The sequence below is a fragment of the Propithecus coquereli genome, unplaced genomic scaffold (assembly GCF_000956105.1).
Source record: "Propithecus coquereli isolate 6110/MARCELLA unplaced genomic scaffold, Pcoq_1.0 Scaffold240, whole genome shotgun sequence".
NCBI classification, from domain to species: Eukaryota; Metazoa; Chordata; class Mammalia; order Primates; family Indriidae; genus Propithecus; species Propithecus coquereli.
The window spans coordinates 2,492,165-2,519,145 of NW_012147953.1; the positions used below are offsets into that span (position 1 = coordinate 2,492,165).

Below are 26,981 nucleotides of genomic sequence, written 5' to 3' on the forward strand. Positions count from 1 at the left end.
TCTCAGGAACTGATTTTTTTTTTTTTTTTTTTGACATTCTGAAGCAGTCTTATTTCAAAAAAAATAGAATTTTATTTTCAATTTATGAGTTTTTGTGTCACAATCTATACAACAGAACATTGTTACAACTTATGGGAGTCCGTAGTTTTGGACCGAGCTCCTGCACTAGGCCCCTACAGACAAGACCAAACGAGAAGGGAGTCAAATGTGCCAGGTGCCAAGTAATCAAACTGTTAACAGAAAAAATCTCAACTCTGTAAAATAATTTAAAGAGGTTTATTCTGAGCTGAATATGTGTGACTGGCCTGAAGCACATGGCCTCAAGAGGTCCTAAGAAAATGTACCTGCAGTCCTGGGTTACAGTTTGGTTTTATACATTCATGGAGACAAGAATCACATGTAAGATCGTAAGTCAACACACAGAGGGTTTATATCACGTAAGATCATAAGTCAACACATGGCGGGTTTATATTGGTTTGGCCTCAAAAGGTGGGACATCCCAAAGTGGGAGGGGGCCGAGGGTTTACAAGTTATAGGTGATTTTAAAAATTGTTTGATTTCTTTTTTCTTTTTTTTTTTTTTTGAGCCTGAGTCTCACTCTGTTGCTTGGGTTAGAGTGCCATGGCATCAGCCTAGCTCACAGCAACCTCAAACTCCTGGGCTCAAGCGATCTTCCTGCCTCAGCCTCCCGAGTAGCTGAGACTACAGGCATGCGCCACCATGCTCGGCTAATTTTTTCTATATATATTTTTAGTTGTCCAGCTAATTTCTTTCTATTTTTAGTAGAGACAGGATCTCGCTCTTGCCTCGAACTCCCGAGCTCCGACAATCCGCCCACCTTGGCCTCCCAGAGCGCTAGGATTACAGGTGTGAGCCACCACACCGGGCTGTTTGGTTTCTAATTGGTTAAAGAAACGAAGCTTTGTCTAAAGGTTTGGAATATTTTAACTTAAGATAAGGATGTCTGTTAATGAGAGATAAGCCACTGAACATTTACAGAAACTCAAGTGATCTGTTAAGTAAATTGATGGCCTGCAGATGTGGTTTAAGCTTGTCTTGTATATATAGCCTTAGGCCTATTAATGATTTAGAATCTCACTGTTAGGAAAAATATCTCCAAAAGGGAAGTGGGGCAGGAGGAGCCATATCTGATCTCCCTTCTCTTGGTTAGCAACTCAGCTTTAGGGTTTTTTTGGATCCCTTTGGCCAAGAGGGGGTCCACTCTGTCAGCTGGGAAGCTACCATCCAGTTTTCCAGAAAACCAAGAGATTCACTGCAACCAGTAGAAAGGGTCAGCCTAATAAGAAAGTACCTTCTGCTTTAAGGAAAGTAACTTTGAAATGACCGATCTGCTTCTTGTTCCTTGTTTATGTTTCTTCAGCCTTTTCTACCCATAAACCCCATTTCTCTGCTGGGCTCATCAGAGCATCTATTTTATAGATGAGTTGTTGCCTGATTCATGAATTGCTAGTAATAGCCAATTGGTTGAATAAACTAAATTGGTTGAAATTTTGACAATTTCAAACAAATGAAAGTATAAATTTGTTTCACTGTAGTCCTTTTCTTCATTCTTACCCTCAAAGCATTTTCAAATTACAGAGGTAAAGGCCAGGTGTGGTGGCTCATACCTATAATCCTAGTGCTCTGAGAGGCCCAGGTAGGAGTAATCGCTTTAGGTCACGAGTTCAAGACCCGCTCTGCGCAAGAGCGACACACGGTAAATCCCCCCCGCCCCGCCCCGCCAGCTCTACTAAAAATAGAAAAAATTAGCTGATGTTCCACCTATTCAGGAGGTTGAGGCAGGAGGATCTCTTGAGACAAGGAGTTTGAAGTTGCTGTGAGCTAGGCTGATACCACGGCACTCTAGCTCAGGCAACAAAGCGAAACTCTGTCTAAAAAAGAAAACAAAAAAAATAGGGTACATTTCTCTTTGTCCCACAGTTTGAAAATATGATTTTACAACAAGCCAACATTTCTACATCTTTTCTATGGCCAGCAATTTTGATTGCCATCTTTTAGGCACACGTCTAAGAACGCTATCTCCTTTTATTTCTATAAAGTAAAAAACCTCATTAAGCGCTTCTGCACGTTTTGAAGAAACTATAAAGTTACCATAAACCTCAATAAACCACGAAAGCCTCAATATCACAAGTAAGCAAATCACAATCCTTTTTCAGTGTTGTGTGTACAAGGTGTGCAGGACATTAGCGTGTAAGATCTTTTCACTTTCTTTGGTAAGACGTTTATAATCTGAATGGAATTTGCCAAAATTTACATTTGCACTGTCTGTCTGGTATGCAAATAGATGAACAAGGTCGAACTTGTGTTTGACCAAGATAAAAATGGTTTGCTTTATGTTTCTGATGGTTTTATTAAATCCTCATACAAATCAAGAAGATGACCTTCAATGCCATGTTTCAAATTAAAGTATGTAAAAGCTAGGGGATGTTGTGTGTGTGTGTATGTGTGTCACCAGTGATTCAACACATCATTTGATGTATTGTAGAGAGCATGGTCATCTGACAAAATCAGGTCTGCACTGCAAGGAGCAGTGATTTTGATATATGAGACATTGATACAATTTTGATACATGGTATCAAAATTTCCTCTTTTGTTTGCCCACAGGATGAAACTTCTGAATCAGGAGATAGAATAATCAAGGGAGCCATAAAATAATGAGTATCTTTTCTAGTAATGATATGCCCAATGCTATTTTTGACTGAGCATTGGTGTCATTTTTGGGAGATGAAAAAACCTTTGATTGATTCCAAAGTTCTTGCCTGTCTCATCCCAGACTTTTAAGACTCAGTCTCCCTAAAAACTTTCACATCCAAATTCACGCAGTATGCTCTGTTTTGATTATTTATCCTCCAAATCCTGTATGTGTCCTGCCTTTTTTTTTTTTTTTTTTGACACAGAGTCGCACTCTGTTGCCCGTGTTAGAGTGCCATGGTGTCATACCTGGTCTCGAACTCCTGAGCTCAAACAATCCTCCAGCCTCGGCCTCTCAGAGTGCTAGGATTACAGGCGTGAGCCACCGCGCCCGGCCTGTCCTGTCGTTAAAACAAAACATTTAGATTTTTTTCAGTGATGGCTGGGTCATGCTGGCGTTTGCATGATAATCGTTCTCATTTTCATTATCTGAACTCTTAGAAAATATGGTCATAGTAGTCACAATATTAAAAATTAAACTAGCGCTATCTCAATACAACCTAGCACTATCTCAACACAACAACCTACAGAGTCAAAGATCAACTGTTAACGCTCACGACTGCAAACACTTAACACTAAGCGTTTAAGTACCACCACTCAAAGTGAAGCAACACTAAATAGCCCATAATAGTGAACCGAAAATTATGGTTGTCATCATCAGCGGCCAGGGGAAAAACAGCGACAACCACCACAGAAGGAGGATAATTCTAAGCCCTGTCCAGTCCATTGACAACCAGTAAAATCAGTGTTTCATTCAGCTTCTGGGAGGGATTGGGTGGGGACGGGGCTGTCACTGTTTTCTTTTTCTTTTTTCCAACCTTCCACCTCCATCGCTGAAAACCAAAAACCGGGACTTTTCACGTCTCAGAAAGGGCTTTCCTGGGAAATGGGTCTTTAAGTGCTAAAATCAGGACAATCTTCTGGAGAACCAAAACAGTGGGTAAACCAAGCTTTTCACCTCTTTCTTCTCCTATGACTACTGCTCTCACATACTAGCAGATTCTCAAGAGTTTGCACCAAGAGCACCTCATTCTTTAAACCATTGAGTCCCACATGTCCCGGAACCCTCTTTGGACTTCCTAGAGACGGAGGAGTGATCCGGGAAGAGTGCAGTGGGTTGAAAAGCCAATGGGACTTGGGGAGGTGTTTTCCAAAACGAGGACAGACGGCCTCGCAAGAAGTTTGTGCAGGAGCAAAATGAAAGAGCATAGCTGGAGACTGAAGCGCCTAGTCAAAGGAAATTGTTTTGTTGTTTAAGATGATAAACACTTGAAGACTTTCCCTATGGAAAAGACCCGGTATAGAGGGAGAGAGGAATATTCAGGGAGGGAGGAAGCTGGCTGGTTTCCAGTTCCATCGAGACAAAATTGATGGGACGTTTATGTAAAAATTAGGGGTTATCAGTTCAGAGTGAGGGGGGGCAAAAGAAGCAGGGTCAGTAGAGACTTTCTTCATCTGATTCAGGTTTTTGGAAGCTGTTGAGCTTTTGACACGTTCTATAAGAACACTTCATCTTAGAAATTCAAGATGAAGTAACCTGGATAATTAAGTTTAATGTAAAATTCAGTTCTAAAAATATATAATGAGGATTTTCTACTACCTGCCTCCTTAGCGCAGTAGGCAGCGCGTCAGTCTCATAATCTGAAGGTCCTGAGTTCGAACCTCAGAGGGGGCAGTTCGCTTTTTGTCCCCACTTCCTTCACCACCAGGTTACCACAGTTGTTCTTCCTGAGTCTATGTCTACGACTCCTAAAGTACATGGACGTTGTAAAAGAGACTAAGTCTCAACTATCTACCTCCTGACTGGTTTTGAAGTTCTGGCAGATCTCTTTCTTCATGGGCAAGCTGCTTAATCCAAGTTCCTCTGATTTCAATTCCTTCTTGGGACAGTATCCTACCGGTGCAACTTAATTTATTGAAAAAAAATGAATGGACAGATAGAAAAAAACTCTAATATTCAATGTTCCCAGTAAGTCTTGTTTCTTCTTCATATATACACGAAATCTCCTTGTCATGACCTCCTTATATCATCTGGTTCTGACTGGCTTTCCCATCTATATTGCATTGAACAATGTTCAGCAAAAATGCCTGTGTTCCTGGAACCTCAGAATGTAATCCTATATGGAAATAGGGTCTTTGCAAATGTAATTACTTAAACGGAGATCATACTGGACTAGGGTGTCACTCTGTCTTCACAGAAGGCCATGTGAAGACAGAGAGAAGACACACAGCAGGAAGAAGGTCATGTAAAGACAGAGACAGAGATTGAAATTATGCTACCATAAGACAAGGAATACAAGAATTGCTAGTCACCACCAGAAGCTATGAAGGGCCAAGGAAGGATTGTTCCCTAGAGCCTTCAAAGGGAGCACAGCCCTACCAATACCTTGATTTTGGACTCATCCTCCAGAACTGTGAGAAAATAAATTTCTCTTGTTTTAAGCCATCCAGTTTGTGGTAGTTTGTAAAGGCAGCCTTAGGAAACTAATAAACCATCCCTTCTGTCACTCACTAGCCTGCCATCACATCACCTCGACCTGGTTGATTTTCTTCATAGAATTTATCACTGTATAGTTTCCTCATCCTTTCATTTTTTAAATACCTTTATTTTCTATTCCCCACCCAGTCTCTTAGATTGTAAATGTCATTAGAGTTGTCACTGCATCTGTTTTATCCACTCCTATATTTGCAGTGCCTAGCACAGTATCTGATAAACAATAAGTATTTCTTAAATAAATCAATGAATTAATTACCATATTAAATGTTATAGTTTTCCTTTTGTACTTCCTGTCGCTATCTTACTCTAGGCGATCGACACCTCAAATTTGGATTATGTACAATAATTCCCTCGGGAGTCACACATACCATAATTCACTCTGCACACTACACCTCTCTGACCCGGTCTGTGCTGGGAAAAGAGAGGACGCTCCTTGGGAAGCTCCTTCAAAATGTCTGGACCCCGGGGTCTGTATTTCAGGACAGCTCTCTCAACAGTTCCTTCTGGTGCAGACTTAAGGAGGCACAAGAACATCTTAGTGCCTGCTGGATCCTCAGCGGCTGGTTCCAGGAACATGCATCTACCACAGTAAAAGAGATGCAGTTGAGGATTTGGGGAAGGCCTAACAGCTGCATCACCAGGCTGTTCAGGTAGCTCCTCAGAAAATGTTTAATATTTGTTGCAGCCATCACCATTCAGAATCTGTTCCTCTCCTTTTCAGAATCAGAAAATATTTTTTAATTCACTCAGAGATTTTCAGGCTTGCAGGACTGACTCACAATAACCAAATGTCAGAGACTTTCCAAGCCAGAATGTGAACCTAGTATAGCCATTTTGGTAACTGATCAGCATATTCCCTCGTATGTAAATAAACTCTACAATGGAAAAGCAAATAACAACAGAAGGTTGCTCTGTACACTCACAATCAGAAAACAGGAGTAATAAAATTTAATGACTATTCCAGGGCGTTCCCTTAAAGTTGTTTTCTTCACAAAATCTGGGGTTGTCTCACTGCAGAGGTCCCAGGTATTCACCTATCTTTTTTGTTTGTGGGCCGAAATACTTGACACTAAAGGGTTTTGCGAGTTTTCCTCTTTTTTGTCGTTTTTACGGCCTTTGTAATCGGTCCCGCACACCATGTCATGTTATTTTCACTTTTTCATGTATCTGTCCCGCATACAACGAGCACGCGTTTTAACTTTTTCAAACGCAATGTCAGAAGCTGACACTAAAAGCCACGAAAGGCCGCCCGGACAGGGACTTGAACCCTGGACCCTCAGATTAAAAGTCTGATGCTCTACCGACTGAGCTATCCGGGCTCCCAGATGAAAGGGCTTTCTTATATGTTCTAGTGTGAAGAATGGTGCATGAACAAAATTTTGACGTTTTCTTTAAATCTGCCGACGTTCCTTTCCTTTATTACCAACTCTAATTTTACTCCATTTAAATATAGCTCACGACTATACCCCCAGCTGGCAGAAAAACATTAACTTCCACCCTTGTGTAATGTAATCCAAACGACTACTTCTAAAAGTAGTATATACCTAGAAACCTAATTACCTGGTTCACTTGTCTTTAGTCTGCAAAGGTTATGCCCTGTCTCCCCGGCGACCTTAAGACTGTCTGGCACAAAGAGCGCACAAAAATAGGTTTTGAGAACTTATTTTGAGCAAGGCGTTTTGCTTTGCCCAGGGTTTACAGCAGTGGAAAGGTATTACTTCTGCCCTTGGGGAGTTTACCCTTTTAAAGGAGAAGCAGCCTTTAAACCACGAATCACACCATAACTGCTTAAACAGCCTTTGTGATGAATGCTCTCGAGAAAAAGTTCAGGTTACACGATGTTATGAGAAATAAAAGTATAATCTCATGATCTGAGTTTTTGAATTAAATGAGATAATGCAAGTAAACTCTTAAAATCATGTCTGGAACATGCTAACAGTTCAATGAAAATTAGGCGTTAACATTATTACTCCTATTATTGTAAAATAAAACATCATTTGGAACATCATATTTAGTCGTTTTCCTTATGTCACTTTAGACAAGTTTTTAATCTCTCATCTGCTTTCCTCCCTTAAATCCTACAACAGAAATTTCTTCCTCAAAGGCTGGGTTTAACACGATGATTGTCACGTGGTACATTTCTGATTACGTATTTATTCACGCTACTATTCAAAAACAGATTTGAGGTGATCTACGCAACCACATTATAAGATAAAATGAAAAATGTTAATAGGTTTAAATCAGTATAAAGGGAACATCGAGGTAGAAAATTAAGGTGAGACACAATTATGCACACGGCAAATTACACGCCCCTCCCACATCTCGATGAGAATGGATAATAAGGGAAATTACTTCTTCCAGGGGATTAGAGAAGACTTCTCTCAGGAACTGATTTTTTTTTTTTTTTTTTTTGAGACAGAGTCTCACTCTGTTGCCGGGGCTAGAGTGCCATGGCGTCAGCCTAGCTCACAGCAACCTCCAACTCCGGGGCTCAAGCGATCCTCCTTCCTCAGCCTCCCTAGTAGCTGGGATTACAGGCATGCGCCACCATGCCCGGCTAATTTTTTCTATACATTTTAAGTTGTCCAACTAATTTCTTTCGATTTTTTTAGTAGAGACGAGGGTCTCAATCTTGCTCAGGCTGGTGTCTAACTTCTGGCCTCAAGCGATCCTCCTGCCTTGGCCTCTCAAAGTGCTAGGATAACATGTGTCAGCCACTGTGCAGGGTGGAAGCTTTTGATTTTAATTAAGAATTTTTTTTTCTTGAATTATAGTTCTTATCAATAGTACTTATTTTGTTCCCTTACTAAGAATCTCTTTTTCTGAAGGTCCGGCTGACCTCCACAATTTTTCCTGGATTTACTAACTTAACTCTTTGGTGTCTTTTTTCCCCCTATGCAATAAAATTCCCTCTCTGATCATTATCATGACTTCTAAGACCCTATGTGATCTACATGCATACTCACCCCCTCATGTCCTATTAAGTTTTCCCTTGCTTACTTACCTTCAACCACACTAGTCTTCTTGTTCCTTGAATATGCCAATCACACTCCTGCCAATCCCTTTGTACTTGCCATTGCCTTGCCCTGGCATTCTATTCTCCCTCACAGCTCACTCACTCATTTCCTTCAGGCCTCTGCGTAAATGCCTCCTTATTATAAAGGCCTCCCTAGTTACCCTTTATTATATAGTAGCACCCTCCCCTTTATTATGTATTCTCTCACTGTAATTTCTTTTTCTTCGTGGTGTGTATAACTGCCTGACATTTTATATATTTGGTTAAGAATTTATTGTCTGTCATTTCCCACTAAAATGTAAATGCCATGAGAGCAAGAGCTTTTTCTGTTGTGCACACTGTTATACCTGCAACCCCTCTGTATCAGTCAGGGTCTAGTTAAGAACTAAGACTAAGTATTGAGGCTGGGCATACTGTGGTAACCCAGAGATAATAACCACAGGAAATAGCTACCTCCCTGTAGGATTGGAGGAACAAAAGGAAAGAGGTTAGGACCAATGAGAAAAGGCACCTGGGAGCTCTAAACAGGAAGCACTGGCCTGCCACTGCTGCTGCTGATGCCATACTTATGTAAGGGCACAGACAGATGTTCTGGGAATGCATGAAAGAACACATACGTCTCCTCCACTCGCGGGGGTTGACCCATTCCTTCTCCGGAACGTGAAAAAATAAAAAAATAAAAAGAACACGTAGATGTTGGACTCAACTGCCATTGTTGGAGTGACCTGACAGGAAGAGCAAAACTCAGAAAAGCTGTCCCTTCCTCTCTCCTCCCGCCTTCCATTCTCCCTCTGGTTCCTCTTATTGACAGAACCTAAGAGAAAGCCATTGAGCAAAGGTGTTTGGCAAATGTAATTTGCAGACATCCAGACCCAACATTAGGGAACAGAGTATATGAGGGCGGATTTGAAGCGGAGAGAGAATAGATTAATAGAGTCACAGCTTTGAATAGTGTCTGGCACACAGTAGCTGTTCAAGAGCAGGAAATTTTTGATAAATACCAGTCTTCTTCACTATTATTTGATTCAGGGGCTCATCTTGACTTTAAGTATAAGCCTGTCTTCTTTATCTCTTCTTTTTTCTCTTTTTATCTCTTCCCACAGTCTTGTAGTTTGGGTGGCTTAGATTCGGTCAACAGCACTGGAAGCAGGAAAAAAGGTCCAATGTAATGAGACAGGGCTGAGGGGGGTGGCGGGGGATTTTTGTTGTTGTTGTTGTTTGTTTGTTTGTTTTCCGTATAGGACGTCATGGTGACCTGCGTAAGCCATTCCAGAAGAATGGTAAAAGATAACCAAGTCAGTAATTAATAAAAATATATTGCACCATACTACATCTTCTCCACCCTCAGTACAAACCTTCATGCTCTCCTCTCTCTCTTTCATTATCTTGCTTCTTTTGAATTAGGACAAAGAAAGATGAAAACAAAAACACATACGTTGCCCCCTCTGAGGTTCGAACTCAGGACCTTCAGATTATGAGACTGACGCGCTGCCTACTGCGCTAAGGAGGCAACTGGACACCGCGCTTTCACGGAATATCTACCAACAACACTGTAAGAATCAGTTTTATTTATTTATTTATCTCCCGCCCGCCCTTTCTTTTTTCCGCATTTCCAATGAAGGAAAGAATCATTTTTAAATTCTCTGAATCATACTGTTTCAAAATAAGGCGGAACTGTGATTTAATTCGTGTCTAAAATAATTTGGTTGACAAAGCCAAGCACAAGGTAGGGGCCAACCCCGTTTCCCCTATGGACTTTTCTGCGGAGATTTTAGGGGCTGTGAGGGCAACTGAGCCCGGAGTTTGCAAAGGTCTTGTACCTGGTCCGAGATTTCTTGTCTCACTCCTTGGCCAGAGGCAGCAGATTTTCTCTCTACGATCAGGGCTTTCGTAGACGCGCCACCCTCTGAAAGGCAAACACAACTTAAATAATAAGGACTGTACTCTCTTGCCTCCCTTGTGAAGTTTTGTGGAGGTGCTGGGTCCCCCGAAATGGTGAGAAGAGGAGGTCTCAGGGTTCTTTCCTTGCTTCTCCTTATCAGCAACTGGCTCAAACCAAAAGCGGGACTTGCTCTCACTCCTTCATTCCGGGGGCTTACTTCCTGGAGTACAGGAGGATGTGGAGCCCACACGTCTTCTGGAACTCTCCTTCTCCGCGACCCCTTTTCCTTGCGTTGCTGGCAAACGTGACAGGATCCTCCTCCCGCATCACCAGCGACGTCCCATTCAGGGACCACCTGGAAGCTGTGAGGAAGCTAAGTGTGGAGGGTCAGGGGGTTCTTGGGCTATGCTAGGGAGCGGGAGGAAATGTGGAAAAAAAGGGCCCGCAGGGACGGCGTGCAGGAAGGGAGGGTAGCCTTGTGGGAAAGGGAGGATTGACCAGACTGAGAAGGGGCCATATTCACTCCACGGGAAGTGCAGAGGAAAGAAAAGGTCGTGAGTGGTAGCGTGGCCGAGCGGTCTAAGGCGCTGGATTAAGGCTCCAGTCTCTTCGGGGGCGTGGGTTCGAATCCCACCGCTGCCAGGGCCCTTTTTTTTCCCCTTCCCCCCTTCATCTCTCTAGCCCGATATGCGTCCATTTTCAAGCCCAGTGTGGACAATTCTCACCGCCTCCCTAGTCAGGCAGGTTCCTCTCCTACTTCTGTTTTCCTAGGGGCCAGAGATGACACTCATACATACAATGTCTAACACATGATAGGCCTCCAGCTAATTATTTCAATTTATAAAGAATTAGTACCTACCGTGTGAAATTTACTTCTTTGACCACCATTGTATTTTCACCACTCAGAGGCGTCCAACATGTAACAGGCGTTTGTTTAATTCATTCGTTTATTTAAAATAAAATTATTCAGCGACTACTATGTGCCAGGTACTTGCTTGGGCCCTGCAGATACAGCAGCATGTCCTTATTACATTATTCAATAAACGATAGACAATGAATGGCTATCAGTCTTCCCGAATCCGCTGCAACTGGTGACAGGTACTGCCTACGCCACTGAGGAAATGAATTCTTTCTGAACCTGCCACTGTTCTCAGCATTGCAACAGCCTTCTTATTTCACATTTGGAACCATAATTATGCTGATCTGAGCTGTGGTGCCTGTACGAAAGGCGTCGCGCCTTGCCACGCAACTGCCCTTACATTCCACCAGCTCCAGGCGCTCCGTCTTTTTAAGCGTGTCTCTTTGTCTTTCTGGGGGCGCCCTCTTTTTGTTCCAAGCAGTTCATTTCGATCGCATAGCTTTTTTCATCCTCTGGGCCTCAGCTTAGCAGTTGCTTTCTCCTGGAAGTTTCCCTTGAACTCTCCTCCTACCCGCTCCAGAATTACAATCAGGTACTGAGGATATGGAGCGGAACAGGAGAGAGGGTCCCTGCCCTGATGCCTACTGGGGAAGACAAGCCTTAGACACATGGCCCCAATATGGCACAACTTTTACTGTAAAGAATGAGATTGAATTATGAATGATGTCTGACATATTTTGTTACCAGAATAAAGAATGTATAGAAGAGCACATTTCATTGTTCTCAGTGATAGTGACCAGGGAAAGGGGGAGATTACAAATTTTACTTTAAACACTTCGCTTGAGTTGTTGGAATGAGTAGTAATTCATCATGAATTGAATAAGTGAATTTACGAGTTCTAACTGAATTTTTTTTAAATCCCATTCTGGCACATACAGCAAAGAAATGTCGCGTGCTGGAGAGCGTACAGCACGCCTCAGCTCAGCCCTTCCTTCCTCTGGCAGACTTTCCTCATGCCCTTAATCCGGCATTCCTCTTGGTAGGCATTGGGTGTGTTCCGCTATCGCTCAATCCCTCACTTATTTTAGCATTTACCTTAACTTTAGGAAAGTTTTGTGTGATTGTCTGCTTTTCTCCATATACCATGAGTTTTGTCAGATACAGAATCATTTTTCTTTTCCTTTCCCACATCATGAAAACTAAATAAGTATGTTGGTAAGTTTCAGAGAATAAATACATGAAAGAATGTCTTTCTAATTTGTAAAATGAACAAGATACACAGAGATGAAGAGCCAGGAAGACCGTGTGATCTGCAGTTTTAGGTAAAGCCATGTGTTTGGAAGCCTCATTTGCACAAGACACTCCAGCTAACTGGAGGGTTCTTTACTGGTGATTATGCCACACTAACTTGCTCTTTCTGGACTCAACTCTGCTACCAGGGGCTCGAAAACTATTCTTGCTCAGATTACCAGGAAACAAATTGTTTCCAGATTTGGGGGCTCAGACATCTCTTCCCTCAGTCATTTCCTTCAGTGTCCTTCATGTATTTTCATTCACCTTGCAATATTTGTGAACCAGCCTGGACAATTCCAAAGAAAACATTCAGGCTTCTTTACATCAGACTCAAGAATAAATAAACCAATCCATGGCCATCTGCCCTATTTCTCAAGTTTTTATTCACTGTTCTTTCCAGGGGATAAATGTGCTAAGGCTGAAATAAACAGACAATAGTCACGTAGACCCTTTTCCCTTTGCCTATTCTCAGAGGGCAGTTTAAGGACTTTAGTTAAACAGTAGGCTTTTGAAGCCCTGATATCATTTTAAAACCAATGGACATTTTTATTTTCCTTTCTTTCTCTATTTTTCTTTCTTCTTCCTCCTCCTCTTCTTCTTCTTGTTCTTGGTGTCTTTTTTTTTTTTTTGACACATAAGGTGGAGGCTCATAGAATAATAATAATAAAAAAAGATACCTATGCTAGCTAAAGAAGAAAGACCCAGTCCATTATTTAGCTGTGTCTGAGATAGTTTAGATCATTTTTTAAGTCTAGGGGACTCAAGGAAATAGAATGGAAAGTTTAAGTGTTTGGAGGAAGGGGGTAAATATTTGAGAACACTTCATAGTCATTTAGCCAGAAGCCCTCAAATTTAGCTGTTTTCTTTCTCACCTCCGAAAAGATGTATTCAATTCAATTCATATTTATTGAGCCGGCATTTTGTCTGCAGGCACCTTTCTTGGTTTGAGATACAACAAAAAAATGAATGCCAGATAATGATTCAAGGGTTCCTTACCAATGCAGTCTTGAGAGACTACCAGAGACACATTAAGCATAGATGGCTGATAATTAATATTTATTAATATATTGACTAAGGGTGCTCACATGGCAGTAATACTCTCCAGGGATTAGGGGGATGGGGGGGTAAACCCGAAACTAAAGGACACGGGGAGCATTGTAGAGGGGAATGGCATGCCTCTAACCCTCGCTTGGGTGAGGCAAAGTCATAAAATGTAACCATAATGTTTGTTACCCTCATAATACCTTGAAATAAAAAATATATATATATTGACTAAAGTAGAAATTTACGCCTATTTCTTTGTGTCATGCTACATATATGGTCTCTTTGTTACATGTTTTTACAGTTACTAGATAAGTAATCATGTTATCTTAAGATTTGAAAACACAAATGACTATGTTCAGCACTACGATATTCTCAATTGGTAATTCACACTCGAGGACACCTATCTGTGGGGCCATCTGAACACTGAAATATCCTCCTGGCAGCTGGGACTCCGAAGGGCAAAAGATGACCAAGGAGGAAGAGGAGGGGGAGACAGGGGAAGGAGAAGAGGAAGAAATTAGCACCTTTTAGCCCTGTCAAATTTAGCCTACTGAGTGAAGGCAAAAAGAAATCTAAAGTCTCCAAAAAGTCTAAAGCTGGGCTATCCTACTGAGTATTCATTCGTTCATTCATTCATTCACTCGTCCTTTCATTTATGCGTTCATACAGCAAATGTTGATAAACTAAGTACCAGACCTCAGGCTATCAAAGAAGAGTGAGACTCAGTCCTGCACTTAAGGCTTTTTGGAGCGGGAGGACAGATCTTCAAAGTTCAAGCCTATGATTACAGGTGAGTGGGAAGTACCAAGATACTGGGAGAAACCAGGAGAGTTAGTGCAGACAAGAGGGGGACAGAATGAGTGGAGTTCAAGGGAAGGGAAGTACCAAGCAAGATACTCCGAGGTTGCTCTGGAGGCGTCTACAGATGTCGTAGAAAGAACACGTGAAACTGTACAAAGGAGATGTTATATTTTATTTTTCTCCCTTTCTAATGGTGAGACAAATCCAGTTTGTCCTTTTGTGAGTTGGACATGGCAGCAAATCAAAATCTCCAGGAATAACCATATTCCTGGATCAGGATCCTGCCCTGCCCCTGAGAGAGCGCGTAAGAAGTCTGGGAAGAAGGCACAGTGGATACCTGTCCGGAGCCATGAGGCCCGGCAGCTGCTTACCAAGCCCACGCATTTGCAAAAGCCTGCCGAAGAGCTTGTAAGTTTCTGTTTACCCATTATAACTATGTAGCCCTTGAAAGCCCCTGAGGGTTTCCTTATATAGAAATCCTCTGGCCGGAAAGCCAGAGCCTCGGAAAGCACCACCCCTTTATTGTTACTCTTTCTGCGTTATTTAAGCCTCTGCCATCCTGCCAATAAACGAGACTTGATCAGACTCCTGTCTTGTCTCCATTTCTTGTGTCTCCTGCCTCTCCCAATTCCCGCTCCCTCCTCCAGGGTCTGCGTTGACTACCCCGCGGGTCGGGACAGATACCGTGTACGGACCCCTCCCACTTCCCCTCCCACCCGAGTATTTGACATTTCTATTGCCTCTCCGCCGAGAAGCGCAGAGATTTTCATTAAAAAAAACCGTCCCCGCAAAAATTACTTTAAATAAATTAGGAATAAACGTAGAACTTTCACTTAAAGTAGTATTTTATTTTTAATTGTAGTCTATGAAAAAAAAAAAAAAAAAACCAAGGAAAGAGACCCGAGATGGATCGCACGGGCAACTGTCATCAGGAAGGGTTCCATGGTGTAATGGTTAGCACTCTGGACTCTGAATCCAGCGATCCGAGTTCAAATCTCGGTGGAACCTTTGGCGTTTTCTCTTTTGCCTTGCCTCGGATGATTTAGCAGAGTGAACCGTGTTGCTTTCAATTCCAACATTTTGATTTTTGATCGGTTCCGACAGCTAGTAATGACATGTAACATGCGATCCTAATCCGTGAGCTCAGTATCAGGCTACAATCATAGAGGCCGTATATATGTCTTTCTGTTCCCATCACCTTAATTTTCCCCTGAGGCTGCCGCTAGGTTGGTGTGCATTTAGTAAATGTGCCTTTAATGAACTAACCAGAGCAAAGAGCACGTGATTCATGATTAAGCAGTGAGCAAGATGGAAAAGAAAGGGGAGAGATCTCATTGAGGGTCCATCATTTTTGTTAGGATCGAAAAGGAAAAGGTCGAACGAAGAATGAAAATACAGAAATGGCTGAGAAAGTGATAGATTGGCGGGTAGGGGGCGCAAAAGAACGTCGTGTCAGAAGTGGGATTCGAACCCACGCCTCCATGTGGAGACCAGAATCCTCAACTTGAGGAAGTTAGAACTTGAGTCTGGCGCCTTAGACCACTCGGCCATCCTGACACCTTGAATGAGCACTCCCAAATGAATATAATCTTCAACTATTACGATGACTGTGTGCTGGTATGCGCCACTATTATTTTTATAGTTTATGATTTAATCTGAGAAATGGAAAAGTAAATCCCTATAAATTAATAGGAAGTTCTTTTTTTTTTTTTTTCTCGATAGAGTCAGGAAGTTTGATTCAACTCTCCAGGCTTTCCTCCCAATCTGAACTAGAATTCAGCGTTTCTCGCCCTTTTCCTCTCTTCCATCTACCCTTCCCTGCTCGCTCCCCGGTACAGGAGCGCGAGTATCCTAACAACCCAGTCCCGAATCCGGACTGGACGAGAGAGAGAAAGAGAAAGAGAGAGAGAGAGAGAGTCCCTTTTATCCGTGACAAGAAAGAACCCAGCACGGGCTCTGTTGCCGAGATGCTGTTTGGCAAACTAACCGAATCGGCATGAGCGCAGCAGGGAAGAAGTGAGCCAGCCAATGCAGACCAGGCAAGAAAGCAGGAGAGTCACTGTAGACCAGAGAGGGACAGGACAAGTGGGATTCAGGGGCCTCGAGCATGAGGACTGGCTGTGGATGCGAATAGCGGGAGTTGACGTGGTCAGGAGGCGAAAGAGGGAGAAGTGTGGAAGTAGCGAACCAGAGTGGCATGAAGGAAATGTCAGCACAGAGCCCAAATCCCGTATCTTTCCTCACTAGACTCCCGGAATTAGGTGAACAGGCTGATCTCCCCTCCCCCTACTGCTGTCAGGAGGTTGAACGGGTATGTCAGTGGAAACTGGGCTACAGTTTCCTGGAGATAAAGAACGACAGACATTAACATTTGAAGGTCCCCCCAAGAAATAGCCAGGCCTCCATTTGATGCCCCCAAACTCTCCAGTCCACAGCTTGGCCCACGTCCACAGACCTTCCAGAATCGGTTCTTTATTTCAAATATGAACGACAACCAAGGATAGCCAGATGTCTGCGAAATAATTTCTACAATAAGACAAGGACAAATACAAACAGGAGGGCAAGGGGAGAAACTAAGAGGAAGTTTAAGAACTAGATTTGATAGGCCGGGTGCGGTGGCTCACGCCTGTAATCAATCCTAACACTCTGGGAGGCCGAGGCGGGCATGGTGGCACATGCCTGTAGTCCCAGCTACTCGGGAGGTTGAGGCAGGAGGATCGCTTGAGCCCAGGAGTTTGAGGATGCTGTGAGCTAGGCTGATGCCACGGCACTCTAGCCCTGGCAACAGAGTGAGACTCTGTCTCAAAAAAAAAAAAAGAAGAAAGAAAATATCTGACTCAATAAATAAAACATTATTTAAAAAAAAGAGAAAAGAACTAAGTTTGATAGGTGATATCTCTGACATTTCAGTTTGACACTTCTCGTTTTATTTTTATTGTGAAGGTACATCCTCAGTCTTTCAAATGCACATTGTGGCTTGTGATTATCTTTCACATTTTTTTAAGAGCAATTTGTGTGAAACCATGGATAAGTCAAAAATTTTTGTTATTTCCGAGTATGAGTTCTGTCGTGGAACCAATGCAGCACAGACAGCTTGAAATATCAACCAAGTGTTTGGAAAGGATGTGGCTAATGAATGCACAGTACATTGATGGTTTGACAAGTTCCCTTCTGGTGATTTTAATCTTGAAAATGAGCCACATGGGCGACCTGAGACCAAGGTGGATAATGATGAGCCGAAAGCTGTAGTGGAAGCGAATCCATGAATTAACAGCAAGGTTTGATGTCACTATTAATATTCCAACAATATTGGACCATTTGAAACAAATTGGCAAGGTAAAGAAGCTGTATAGACGGGTTGCCCGTGAATCAAAGGAGCATCAGAAAAGAAATTGTCTCAAAGCTTGCCTTTCTTTGCTGTCACGACACAAAGGCGAACCATTTCTACACCGTATTGTTATGTGTCATGAAAAATGGATTCTTTTTGACAATCACAAGTGTTCAGCACAATGGTTGGATAATGATGAAGTGCGAAAACACAGTCCAAAACCAAATATTCATCAAAAAAAGCTAATGGTGTCTGTTTGGTGGTCCAGGGCTGTTACTGTCCACTACAGACAGCTTCATGAAACCCGGTCAATGGATTACAGCAGATGTCTACTGCAACCAATTGGACAAAACGACGAGGATGCTTGTGAGTAAGCAGCCGAGGTTGGTCCATAGAGACTGGCCAATCCTCTTGCTCGACCACATGTTGCACAAACATGTTGCTGCTCACACTACAGAGGCTGGACTTGGAAACTCTCTGTAATTCACCGTATTCACCAAAACTTGCACCAACTGACTACCACTTCTTCCAGGCTTTGGACTACTTCTTGCAAGGAAAAATATTCAATTCTCAACAAGCTGTGGAAAACACCTTTTTTGATTTCATCACCACTCTCTCCAGGCCACATTGCTGCTGGTATAAGCAAGCTATCGTTAAGATGACAAAACTGTGTTGACAGTTTAGGTGCATACTTTGATTAATTGTACTGCTTCTTGTTTGAGATATAATAAACTACACTTTTGATTCGAAATCAGACATTTCGTATTTAATGAATTAATACAATGTAGGAACCTGGATTTTTTAAAATTATAATTAAATTCTCAGTGAGGTAAGAGAAGATACTGCACTCACGAAACAAGGAGAGAAGGGGACCTCTTAAAATTAATATTATGATAGCGGAATTTTTTTTCATTTCAAAATAATGTTGTAAGAATCTCCTAGAAAGTAGGTGATGGGGGTCAAAAATAGAGAGTAGATAGAAGATAAAAGGGTGAGGCTGGGCATAGTGGCTTATGTCTATAATCCTAGCATTCTGGGAGGCCAAGGTGGGAGGAATGCTTGAGCCCAGGAGTTTGAGGTTGCAGTGAGCTACAATGATGCCACTGATGATGCCACTGGGCTCCAGCCAGGGCAACAGATCGACTCTGTCTCAAAAAAAAAAAAAAAAAAGTGTATAGTAGAAGATATGCCATCAAATGACCAGGGCTTCTAGGAAAAGAGAAGGAGAAAATGAAGAAAAGGAAATAAAGACATAATACAAACTTATTATTCAGAGCTGAATACCTTAAATCTCTAGATTAGAAAGGCACACAAAATGCCCAGCATAATGTATGGCAAAAGTCCCATATCAAAGCACATTACTATGAAATAACAGAACACTAGGGATGAAGTAAAAATCCTGAAAGTTTCCGGAAAGAAAACACAATAAATAGGTTGCATAGGAAGGATTAGGGATCAGAATGGCATCTTTTTTGCCCACAGCAACACTGAAAACTGGAAGGCAGTGCCTTCTAAATTATTTCCATAAAGGAAAATAATTTCCACAGCTAGATTTCTGAACCCGGCCAAACTATCAATCAAATGTAAATGGACATTTTCAGGTCTCAGAAAAAATTGACCTCCCGTACATCTTTTCTCAGGAAGCTTCTGGAGAATTGTTTTACTAAACAGGGAATTAAACTAAGAAAAAGATACAAAACCTAGTACTTGAGGACCTAACACAGAAAAGAGGGAAAGAAAAGTTTCAGGGTACCTGCTGAGCTGCCAGCTAGCGAGCAATCAGTCTGTGGTGGAATAGAAGAAAGGACGGCTGAACAGAGACGTTTCCAAGGTGGGGGAATCAAACAAACTGAAACTGAAAATATTGCCTCATGGGTTTGACCACAAAATAGTGCCAGAAAACTGGTCTTGAATTAGAAATAAATATTTAGAAAAGTAAGCAAAGACGCAAGAGACAATTATTAATTCTAGGAAGAACAAAAGATTGTTAAAGAAAGGAAAAGTAATTATAGTATACCATTAGCTCAGCTGTGAAAAATATTACAAAGTCATAATGATGAAAGCTGTGAATATTGATTTAACTCAAAATTATATATGAATGTTATTATACTCAATAATTTATTCAATAAGTATTTGCTGAATTAATGGATATATGAGCAAATAAATTTATAAGAAGAGATTCATGAAGAATATATGTTTAAGCATAAAAAATTCTTATGGATATCATCTTATAATAAAATAAATTATTGATTAATGTATTTTTATGAATGTATTCTTTCTATGTCCCTCAGTCTCACATCTCTCTGCTGGACTAAAGAAAAATTAAATCTTCTCTAAAAAGCCATGATTAAGACAAAGTGAAAACAGTTCAATTATTAACTCCACAGACATCTTTAAAAGCTGCTAAAACCACTCCAACATATATGAATTGATGTAAATTTTATAATTAGTTAAAAGAAACAAGTAAACTTGGTGAATTGATTTTCCATAAGTGCATCTATTTTCTGCTTTTAGGACACCATGTTAAGGTGAGGTGAATAGACATAAATGCACTTACAAATTTATGATATAATTTTTCAATAAAGGGTGCTAGATCAATTGGGAAATAACTAGATCTAGACCCCTACCTCACATTAAACACAAAAATGAATTCAAAATGGATCATACACCTAAATGTGAAAGGGAAAGTAAAACTTCTAGAAGAAGGAGAATATCTTAATGAACTTAAGGTAGGCAAAGATTTAAAAAATAAGAAGAAGTAACAGCAACAACAACAAAAAGTTAGCCAAGTGCACGCTTGTACACCCAGCTATTCCAATGGTTGAGGCAGGAGGATCCCTTGAGCCCAGGAGTTGGAGGTTGCAGTGAGCTATGACGACGCCACTGCACTCTGGCTGGGGGACAGATGAGACTCTGTATGGAAAAAAAAACTAAAATGAAAAGACTCCAGAGGTGCATGTGCGCAGAGAGAAGGTCACATGAGGACATAGTCAGAAGGCAACCGCCTGTAAGCCAAGGAGAGAGGCCTCAGGAGAAACCAACTCTACAGACACTTTGATCTTGGTTTTTCAGTCTCCAGAAAATAAACTATGAGAAAATAAATTTCTGTTAAGCCACCTGGTCTGTAGTATTTTGTATGGCAGCCCAAGCAGACTAATACAGCCATCTTCCATAGTGTCTCAGGACTCTAAGAGACCAAGGCAGGGGCTGTCAGTCCTCCACAGGCCAGGCGGGGCACTGGTGTGGAATCACTTCTGCCATTCTCTGTTGGTCAGAGCATTCACAGGTCAGCCCAGATTCAAGGGAGTGGAAAAACAGACTGCACCTCTTGATGATGCAATGTCATGTGCATATGGGGAGGGAAGAAACTGATGCTGGCCATCTTGGAGACAGGGACCATCACTGTCTCCACCCAGCCCCCAGTGGTCTGTGAGTCTTGTCTAGGATGTTTTCCAGGCATACTCTGCTCATATCAAAGTGCCTGTATTAAGGGAAATCCCCAAACCCTTGCTTTTTGAAAGAATGTGCCAGATTAGCTTTTCCCTCACTGTCTTCAACTATTTGATCTCCAGGAAATAGAATACAGTTAAATGTTGGGAAGCAAATTACCAAAAAATTACCAAATTACCAAATTTCCAAAAGAGGTGATATTTAAATGACTAATGACAATCACATTTTTAAATGACAGTATTACCCAAATATGCCTGGAGTTCTTGTATCCTGTCTCTTGTCCTAAATTGCTTGTATAATCTGACTCTTCACATTGATTCCTAAAAGAAATAACCTATACCAGGGAATGTTGTCATGAGAAAACTAACTAAACACAGCAAAACAAGTATCTGATTTTTTTATTATAAAAAGGGCCTGGCAGAGGCCTGGCTCAGGTTAACAGAGGCTGTTTAGGGTAGATGTTGAGAGCCCAGGTGCTGGAGCCAGCCTACCTGGACACCAGTCCTGGCTCCATCTTTCGGCAATTTACTTAACAGTTAAGTTTCCTGATTTTTTTCTTCCTACTTATTCTCAGTCCTCCTCTCAATCCACATAGTCCAGCCTGAGAGTTTGCCTTTTGGGTTCTGTCTGGATAGGGTTTCTGTGAGATGGTCAGAAAACTACAAAGCCGTATCTGTTCAAAATGAGAACTCATTTTTCCTCCAAAAGTGCAAGCAAATCCCTCTCTCTTTATCAGATGTCTCCCTCTCTTCTGTCTCTAGCTCACTTCATTACTGTGCTCCTCTTTGTTTGTCTATTTTAAGACATTTCTCTCCTCCTTGACCATTTCAGCTTCATTCTCCTTAGAAGTTGCTGAGGAGGATGGCACAGAGTGTCCTGATTCTTATCTACCTCTCTGCCCATTCCTCTATTTCTATTAACTCTTTCCCTCTAATGTCCTTTGTAGCACCATTGCAATAGGGTCCAAATTGGTCCTCCTAATTGGTATTGCCTTTACTATGGCCCAGATTGTCAGGAGGTCCCTGGTATGTTCACAAAGTGTCAGTGGTCCTCCCCGGCTAGGGTTCAGGACTCAGAGTCTAAGTCCTCCACAGCTAATTTTATAATCATTGCTTTTTTTCATGAATCCTTATCTAGCCAAATTTGTCAGTACTGTCTCTAAATTTTCTTCCACATATTCAAACCTGGATATACTACGAGCTAGATTCTCTTACAGCTTGCCAATATCCTTTCAAGAATTTACTTATTATTGCTCTTAGAAGCAACCATGAGGGATTTGAGGTGGTTGAAAAGAGTACTAACCATATAATAAACCAAAAGAATTTTTTTGAAAAAAATGGCTAAGGAGGGAGTACACCTTGAGTTCTCGGCTTTACACCTTTCCAGTCTCTTGTGTAACTCTCTAACTAGCCCTCCTTTTCCCTAACTTTTAAATTATCTTTACTACATTTTCTGCTTACACAATAGCATATGCTTGTAGTGAAAATAAAACATATTTCACAAATATATAACCTAGAAAATGAAAATCACTTCTAATCCACTCTCTCTTTCCAGTCCTTTCTACACATCATCCCCTTATTAATTTGGTTTATATTCCTCCAGATATTTTTCAGTATATACATTAGCATATCATTACTTTATAAAAAGTTAATTCATTTTATATAATGTATGGCAACTTATTTTTAATTTAATAGTATAAGTTACATTATATATAAGTTCCATATCAGTATACATATTCTTTTAATGACATATAATGACATAACATTGTAGCATATACCATAATTTTTTAATTAATACATTTTATTTTTTTTTCCTTTGCTGTTTTCTTTTTAACTACTTAGGTTCTCACTCTCTCTTTTTCTCACATAGGCCCAACTACATAAAACATTTGATTTGATTTGTGTTAGATTTTAACAGTAAACAAATCTGAAAATGGCAAGATGGTTTTATAATGGAACTTTTCAGTATCTCAAAATAAAATATCTCATGCTACTTCTACTGTTAGAAGAAATTTCAGGGCTTGTAAATAGATAAATATTTCTGAAAATCAAATCGCAAATTTCTGAGACAAAAGTTATTTTTTAAACTTAAACAACACCACTTTAAATTCTGAAATTTAAAATAGAGTATCTACTCCCCTGCACAGAAAGGAGTGCTTTAAATACTTGAGAACTTATTCATTTCCCTATTCCTTTAAAATTTAATTTTTTTTTTTTGATAGCTAAGACATGCACATAGAACCACCTGAAGGATCCCTTGAGCCTAGGAGTTCGAGGTTGCAGTGAGCGATGATGACACCACTGCACCCTAGGCCTGGGTGACAGAGCAAGACCCTTTGTTTCAAAAAAAAAAGTGTATATATATATATATATATATGCTTACACACACACACACACACACACACACACACACACACACACACACACATATATATATATATATATATAAAGTCCACCAACTTTTCACCCCAGAAATACCTTCAGATTATAGGGTCTCAGTTTGTTTTGTTCTGTTCTTGGTTCTTGGTATGTTTTTGGCCAAAGAATGACCAGTCACACCAAAAGCAATGCAAGCACGAAGTTTATTGAGGAAGGGTGAGAGAGATTTACAGAGCAAGAGCAAGATATGTTTGCCACAGACAATGAACAGACCCCTCTGGTTGTAACAAAAGGGCCCTGATTGTGGTCTGGGGTCCCGTTTTATAACGTCTGGATTGGGCTCTCCTCGTGGTTCAGATGTCACCACTAAACCACTTTGATGGACAATTAATGACATGACAATTAGCCTTAGGTTACTTTAGGTCACTTTCCAAATCCTATTGTGCCTGGGCTGTCTGGCCTATGGGCTGGGGGATTCCCTACATTCTTTTGCAGATTAGCAGAGGTTCCTCCTTCCCCCAGGTGTGGCAGTTGCTTAGGGCAGGCATACGGTGGGGAAGCACTAAGATGGGGTGCCTACCCTTGTCCTTCCTCCCAGGTGAGGCAATTGCTCCAGGCAGCACCAAGGCAAGGCATCCATTTTTGTCCCTAGGAGAGTCTCTGAGGTCCCTTGCTATCTACATAACAAGAATACTATTATAAGAATCATTTGATCACATACATTTCTCCAGGGTTATTTATTTATTTATTTATTTTTGAGACAGGGTCTTGCTATGTTGCCCAGGCTGGTCTTGAACTCCTGCTTTTTTATTTTTTGCAGAGACAAGGTTTCACTGTGTTGCCCAGGCTGGTCTCAAACTCCTGGCCTAAAGCAATCCTTCCTCTTGGGCCTCTCAAAGTGCTGGGATTACAGGCACAAGCTGTGACCAGCCACCTCTGGGGTTATTTCAACGTGAATTTAGCAATCCCACCAACCTTGCTTTCTGCAGCTCCTCCCCTGTCATCAGTCACCTCCACCTCCATATCGATGCCAGAGCAAAGGCAAGAAGCAGCCGAACAGGGAATGTAGTGCTCTCTACTTTGTTTCCTTCTACAGGCTATTCTGAGATTCTCTTCCAAGTTGGGGTAAGATGGATGACGGAAGAACTGGCTTTTTCTTATACTAGATTTGACACATTACTAATATATATATATATATTTTTTGAGACAAAGTCTCACTCTGTTGCCCGGGCTAGAGTGCCATGGTGTCAGCCTAGCTCACAGCAACCTCAAACTCCTCGGCTCAAGCAATTCTTCTGCCTCAGCCTCCTGAATAGCTGCCATGCCCCAAGACATGCACCGCCATGCCTGGCTAATTTTTTCTATATATTTTTAGTTGTCCAACTAATTTGTTTCTATTTTTTCAGTAGAGACGGGGTCTCGCTCTTGCTCAAGCTGGTCTCAAACTCCTGGGCTCAAGCAATCCTCCCACTTTGGCCTCCCAGAGTGCTAGGATTACAGGCGTGAGCCACCACGCCCGGCCACATTTCTAATATTTTTATGAAAGTTTTCTCCTCTTGTGTTCATGGTTTTCGTGTAGTAAGGAATTTGGCCTCACCTGAAGAGAGGTCTGGCCTTTGTTTTTTCTTGGGAGGTAAACTCTAAACACTTGGAATTTCCCTTGCAAGAGGAGTGTTTGCTATTCCTAGTGGGCTCCTCAGAGCACACCTGACAGTTTATGCTGATGAGATTGACTGCGTGAAGTACACACACACGTCTCAGGTCCATTTCATGAAGCCCTTTGACTTTTGGCTAAGGGAAGATCTTGGAAAAGGAAGAAGAGAGGGAAGAGGTGAGGACCAAGGAGAGTTTGTCCGTAGCCACATTTCACATCCTATTTCAAGTGCCTTTGGAGAGAAGGGTGAAGGTTGAGTCAAAGGAATTGTTTCAAAGGAAACTATGTGAAATTTAGGTTACAGATAATGATAATTCAGGGTCTGTGAAAGAAACTGCTAATTGCCTACCCACACCCATTCTCACCTTCTTCCTTCCTTCTTTACAGAACCCACATTTTTATCCTGGATAGCAATGTGCTCAGCTGAAAGACTGTATCTTCCAATCTCCTTTTGCAGTAGCTGATAATTCTTAAGTGGAAGTTGTTTTTGTGGAGTAGAAGAGACTTCTGAGAAGGATCTTCAAAGATAAGGTGATAATTTGTCCCAGTTTATCTGGGATACTTTCTCTTTCCACCTATAGCCCTAGTATAGTTATTCAAAGCACCACTTTCTCTCTCAAAGGTGTTTAAGTTTATGCAATAAATAAAATGGTTATCTCCTTTTTTATGGCCACCTTCTTTTTTTAAAAGGGGGGTTTACTCACTCAGGACAAAAGATGTTTTGCTCTTTTTCTTTCCTATCTGGATTATGAAATTCCAGCAGTCATCTAGACTATGAAATAACATTGAAGGTAGATGCCACACCCAAAAATGTCAGAGCAGAAAAATAGAAAGAGACTGAGAAACTGAGGATAGTGAAACTGCCATACAAGTCCTGAACTGCCTTCTCCTGGTCTTTTTACATGAGACATATAAATATTCTGTAACAGCTAAGGCCCTTAGTTGGGTTTAGCCAGGAGAACATAATTGTAACGGATATAGGGCCCAGTTGAATAAAGAGGGTGAGTGTAGGGGAAGGGGATATAGCCGACCTTATAGATGTTTCACCAGCATCCATTCTACTCCAGTCCATAGTACCCAAGAGGTTTCAGAGTTTTGACTTCAAGGATAAGCCTTAACTGGTATAGACCTATGAGCATTATCTCAGCCCACCTGCCACAGTAATTGGTTGAGGGATCCAAATCTAAGCCAATCGGCACATGACATTTCTCTGTCCACAGTGATTAGTCCAATAAGAGCAAAACACTGAGCTTTGTTGGCTGGGAGAAGACAAGATATGGATGTTGTGATATGCAGAAAGTTTTAAAAAATTTTTTATTTTGTGATAATTGTAGATTCACATACAGTTGCAATAAATAATAGAGATCCAGGATCCTCTTTACCCAGTTTCTCCCTACAGTAACTTGCATTAGTGCAATATTACAACCAGGAAAATAACATTCATATAATCTGCCAATCTTATTCAGATTTCACCATTTCACATGCACTAATGTCTTTGTGTTACTTCTATACAATTTCATCATGGGTATATATCACATGTGACCAACACCGCAATGAAGATACAGAACTGCTCCATCAGAAGGATCCCTCATGCTGCCCTTTTACAGTCACAGATACGGCCTTCCCTCCTCTCTTCCTAATCCCTGACAACTACAAGTCTGTTCTCTATCTCTAGAATGTTGCCATTTCAAGAATGTTGTGAACCGAATCATACACATTGTAACCTTTTGAGATTGACTTTTTTTACTCAGTATAATTCCCTTGAGATTTATCCAAATTGTTGCTTGCTTCAATAGTTCATTTATTTTTATTGCTCAGTAGTATTCCATGATATGGATGTGCCACAGTGTGTTTAATCATTCACCATTCAAGGATGTTTGGGTTGTTTCCAGGCTTGACTATTACGAATAATGCTCTGTGCAGATTTTTGGGTGAACATAAGTTTTTATTTCTCTGGGATAAATGTCCAATGACATGCAAATTTGAAACTCAAAACTGCAGCAGCTATTTGGCTACCTCATCAGAGTGTCCTCCCCTGATCACCCTATATAACACCCTAATCAGTCT

At 41.2% G+C, this 26,981-nt stretch overlaps 1 protein-coding gene and 6 non-coding genes across 7 annotated transcripts in view; 4 read left to right on the forward strand and 3 right to left on the reverse strand.

Moving 5' to 3' along the window:
• ZNF311 (zinc finger protein 311) overlaps positions 1-26,981 on the forward strand; it is a gene marked incomplete at its 5' end in the record, with an annotated part of 66,319 nt that overhangs the window by 32,883 nt on the left and 6,455 nt on the right.
• On the forward strand, positions 4,315-4,387 carry TRNAM-CAU. The gene has a single exon. It is a non-coding gene; the product is annotated as a tRNA-Met (tRNA).
• TRNAK-UUU lies at positions 6,456-6,528 on the reverse strand. The gene has a single exon. It is a non-coding gene; the product is annotated as a tRNA-Lys (tRNA).
• On the reverse strand, positions 9,663-9,735 carry TRNAM-CAU. Its single transcript has one exon. It is a non-coding gene; the product is annotated as a tRNA-Met (tRNA).
• Positions 10,668-10,749, forward strand: TRNAL-AAG. The gene has a single exon. It is a non-coding gene; the product is annotated as a tRNA-Leu (tRNA).
• On the forward strand, positions 15,041-15,112 carry TRNAQ-CUG. The gene has a single exon. It is a non-coding gene; the product is annotated as a tRNA-Gln (tRNA).
• TRNAL-CAA lies at positions 15,555-15,661 on the reverse strand. Its single transcript has 2 exons — positions 15,624-15,661; positions 15,555-15,600 (listed from the first exon to the last, which is right to left on the reverse strand). It is a non-coding gene; the product is annotated as a tRNA-Leu (tRNA).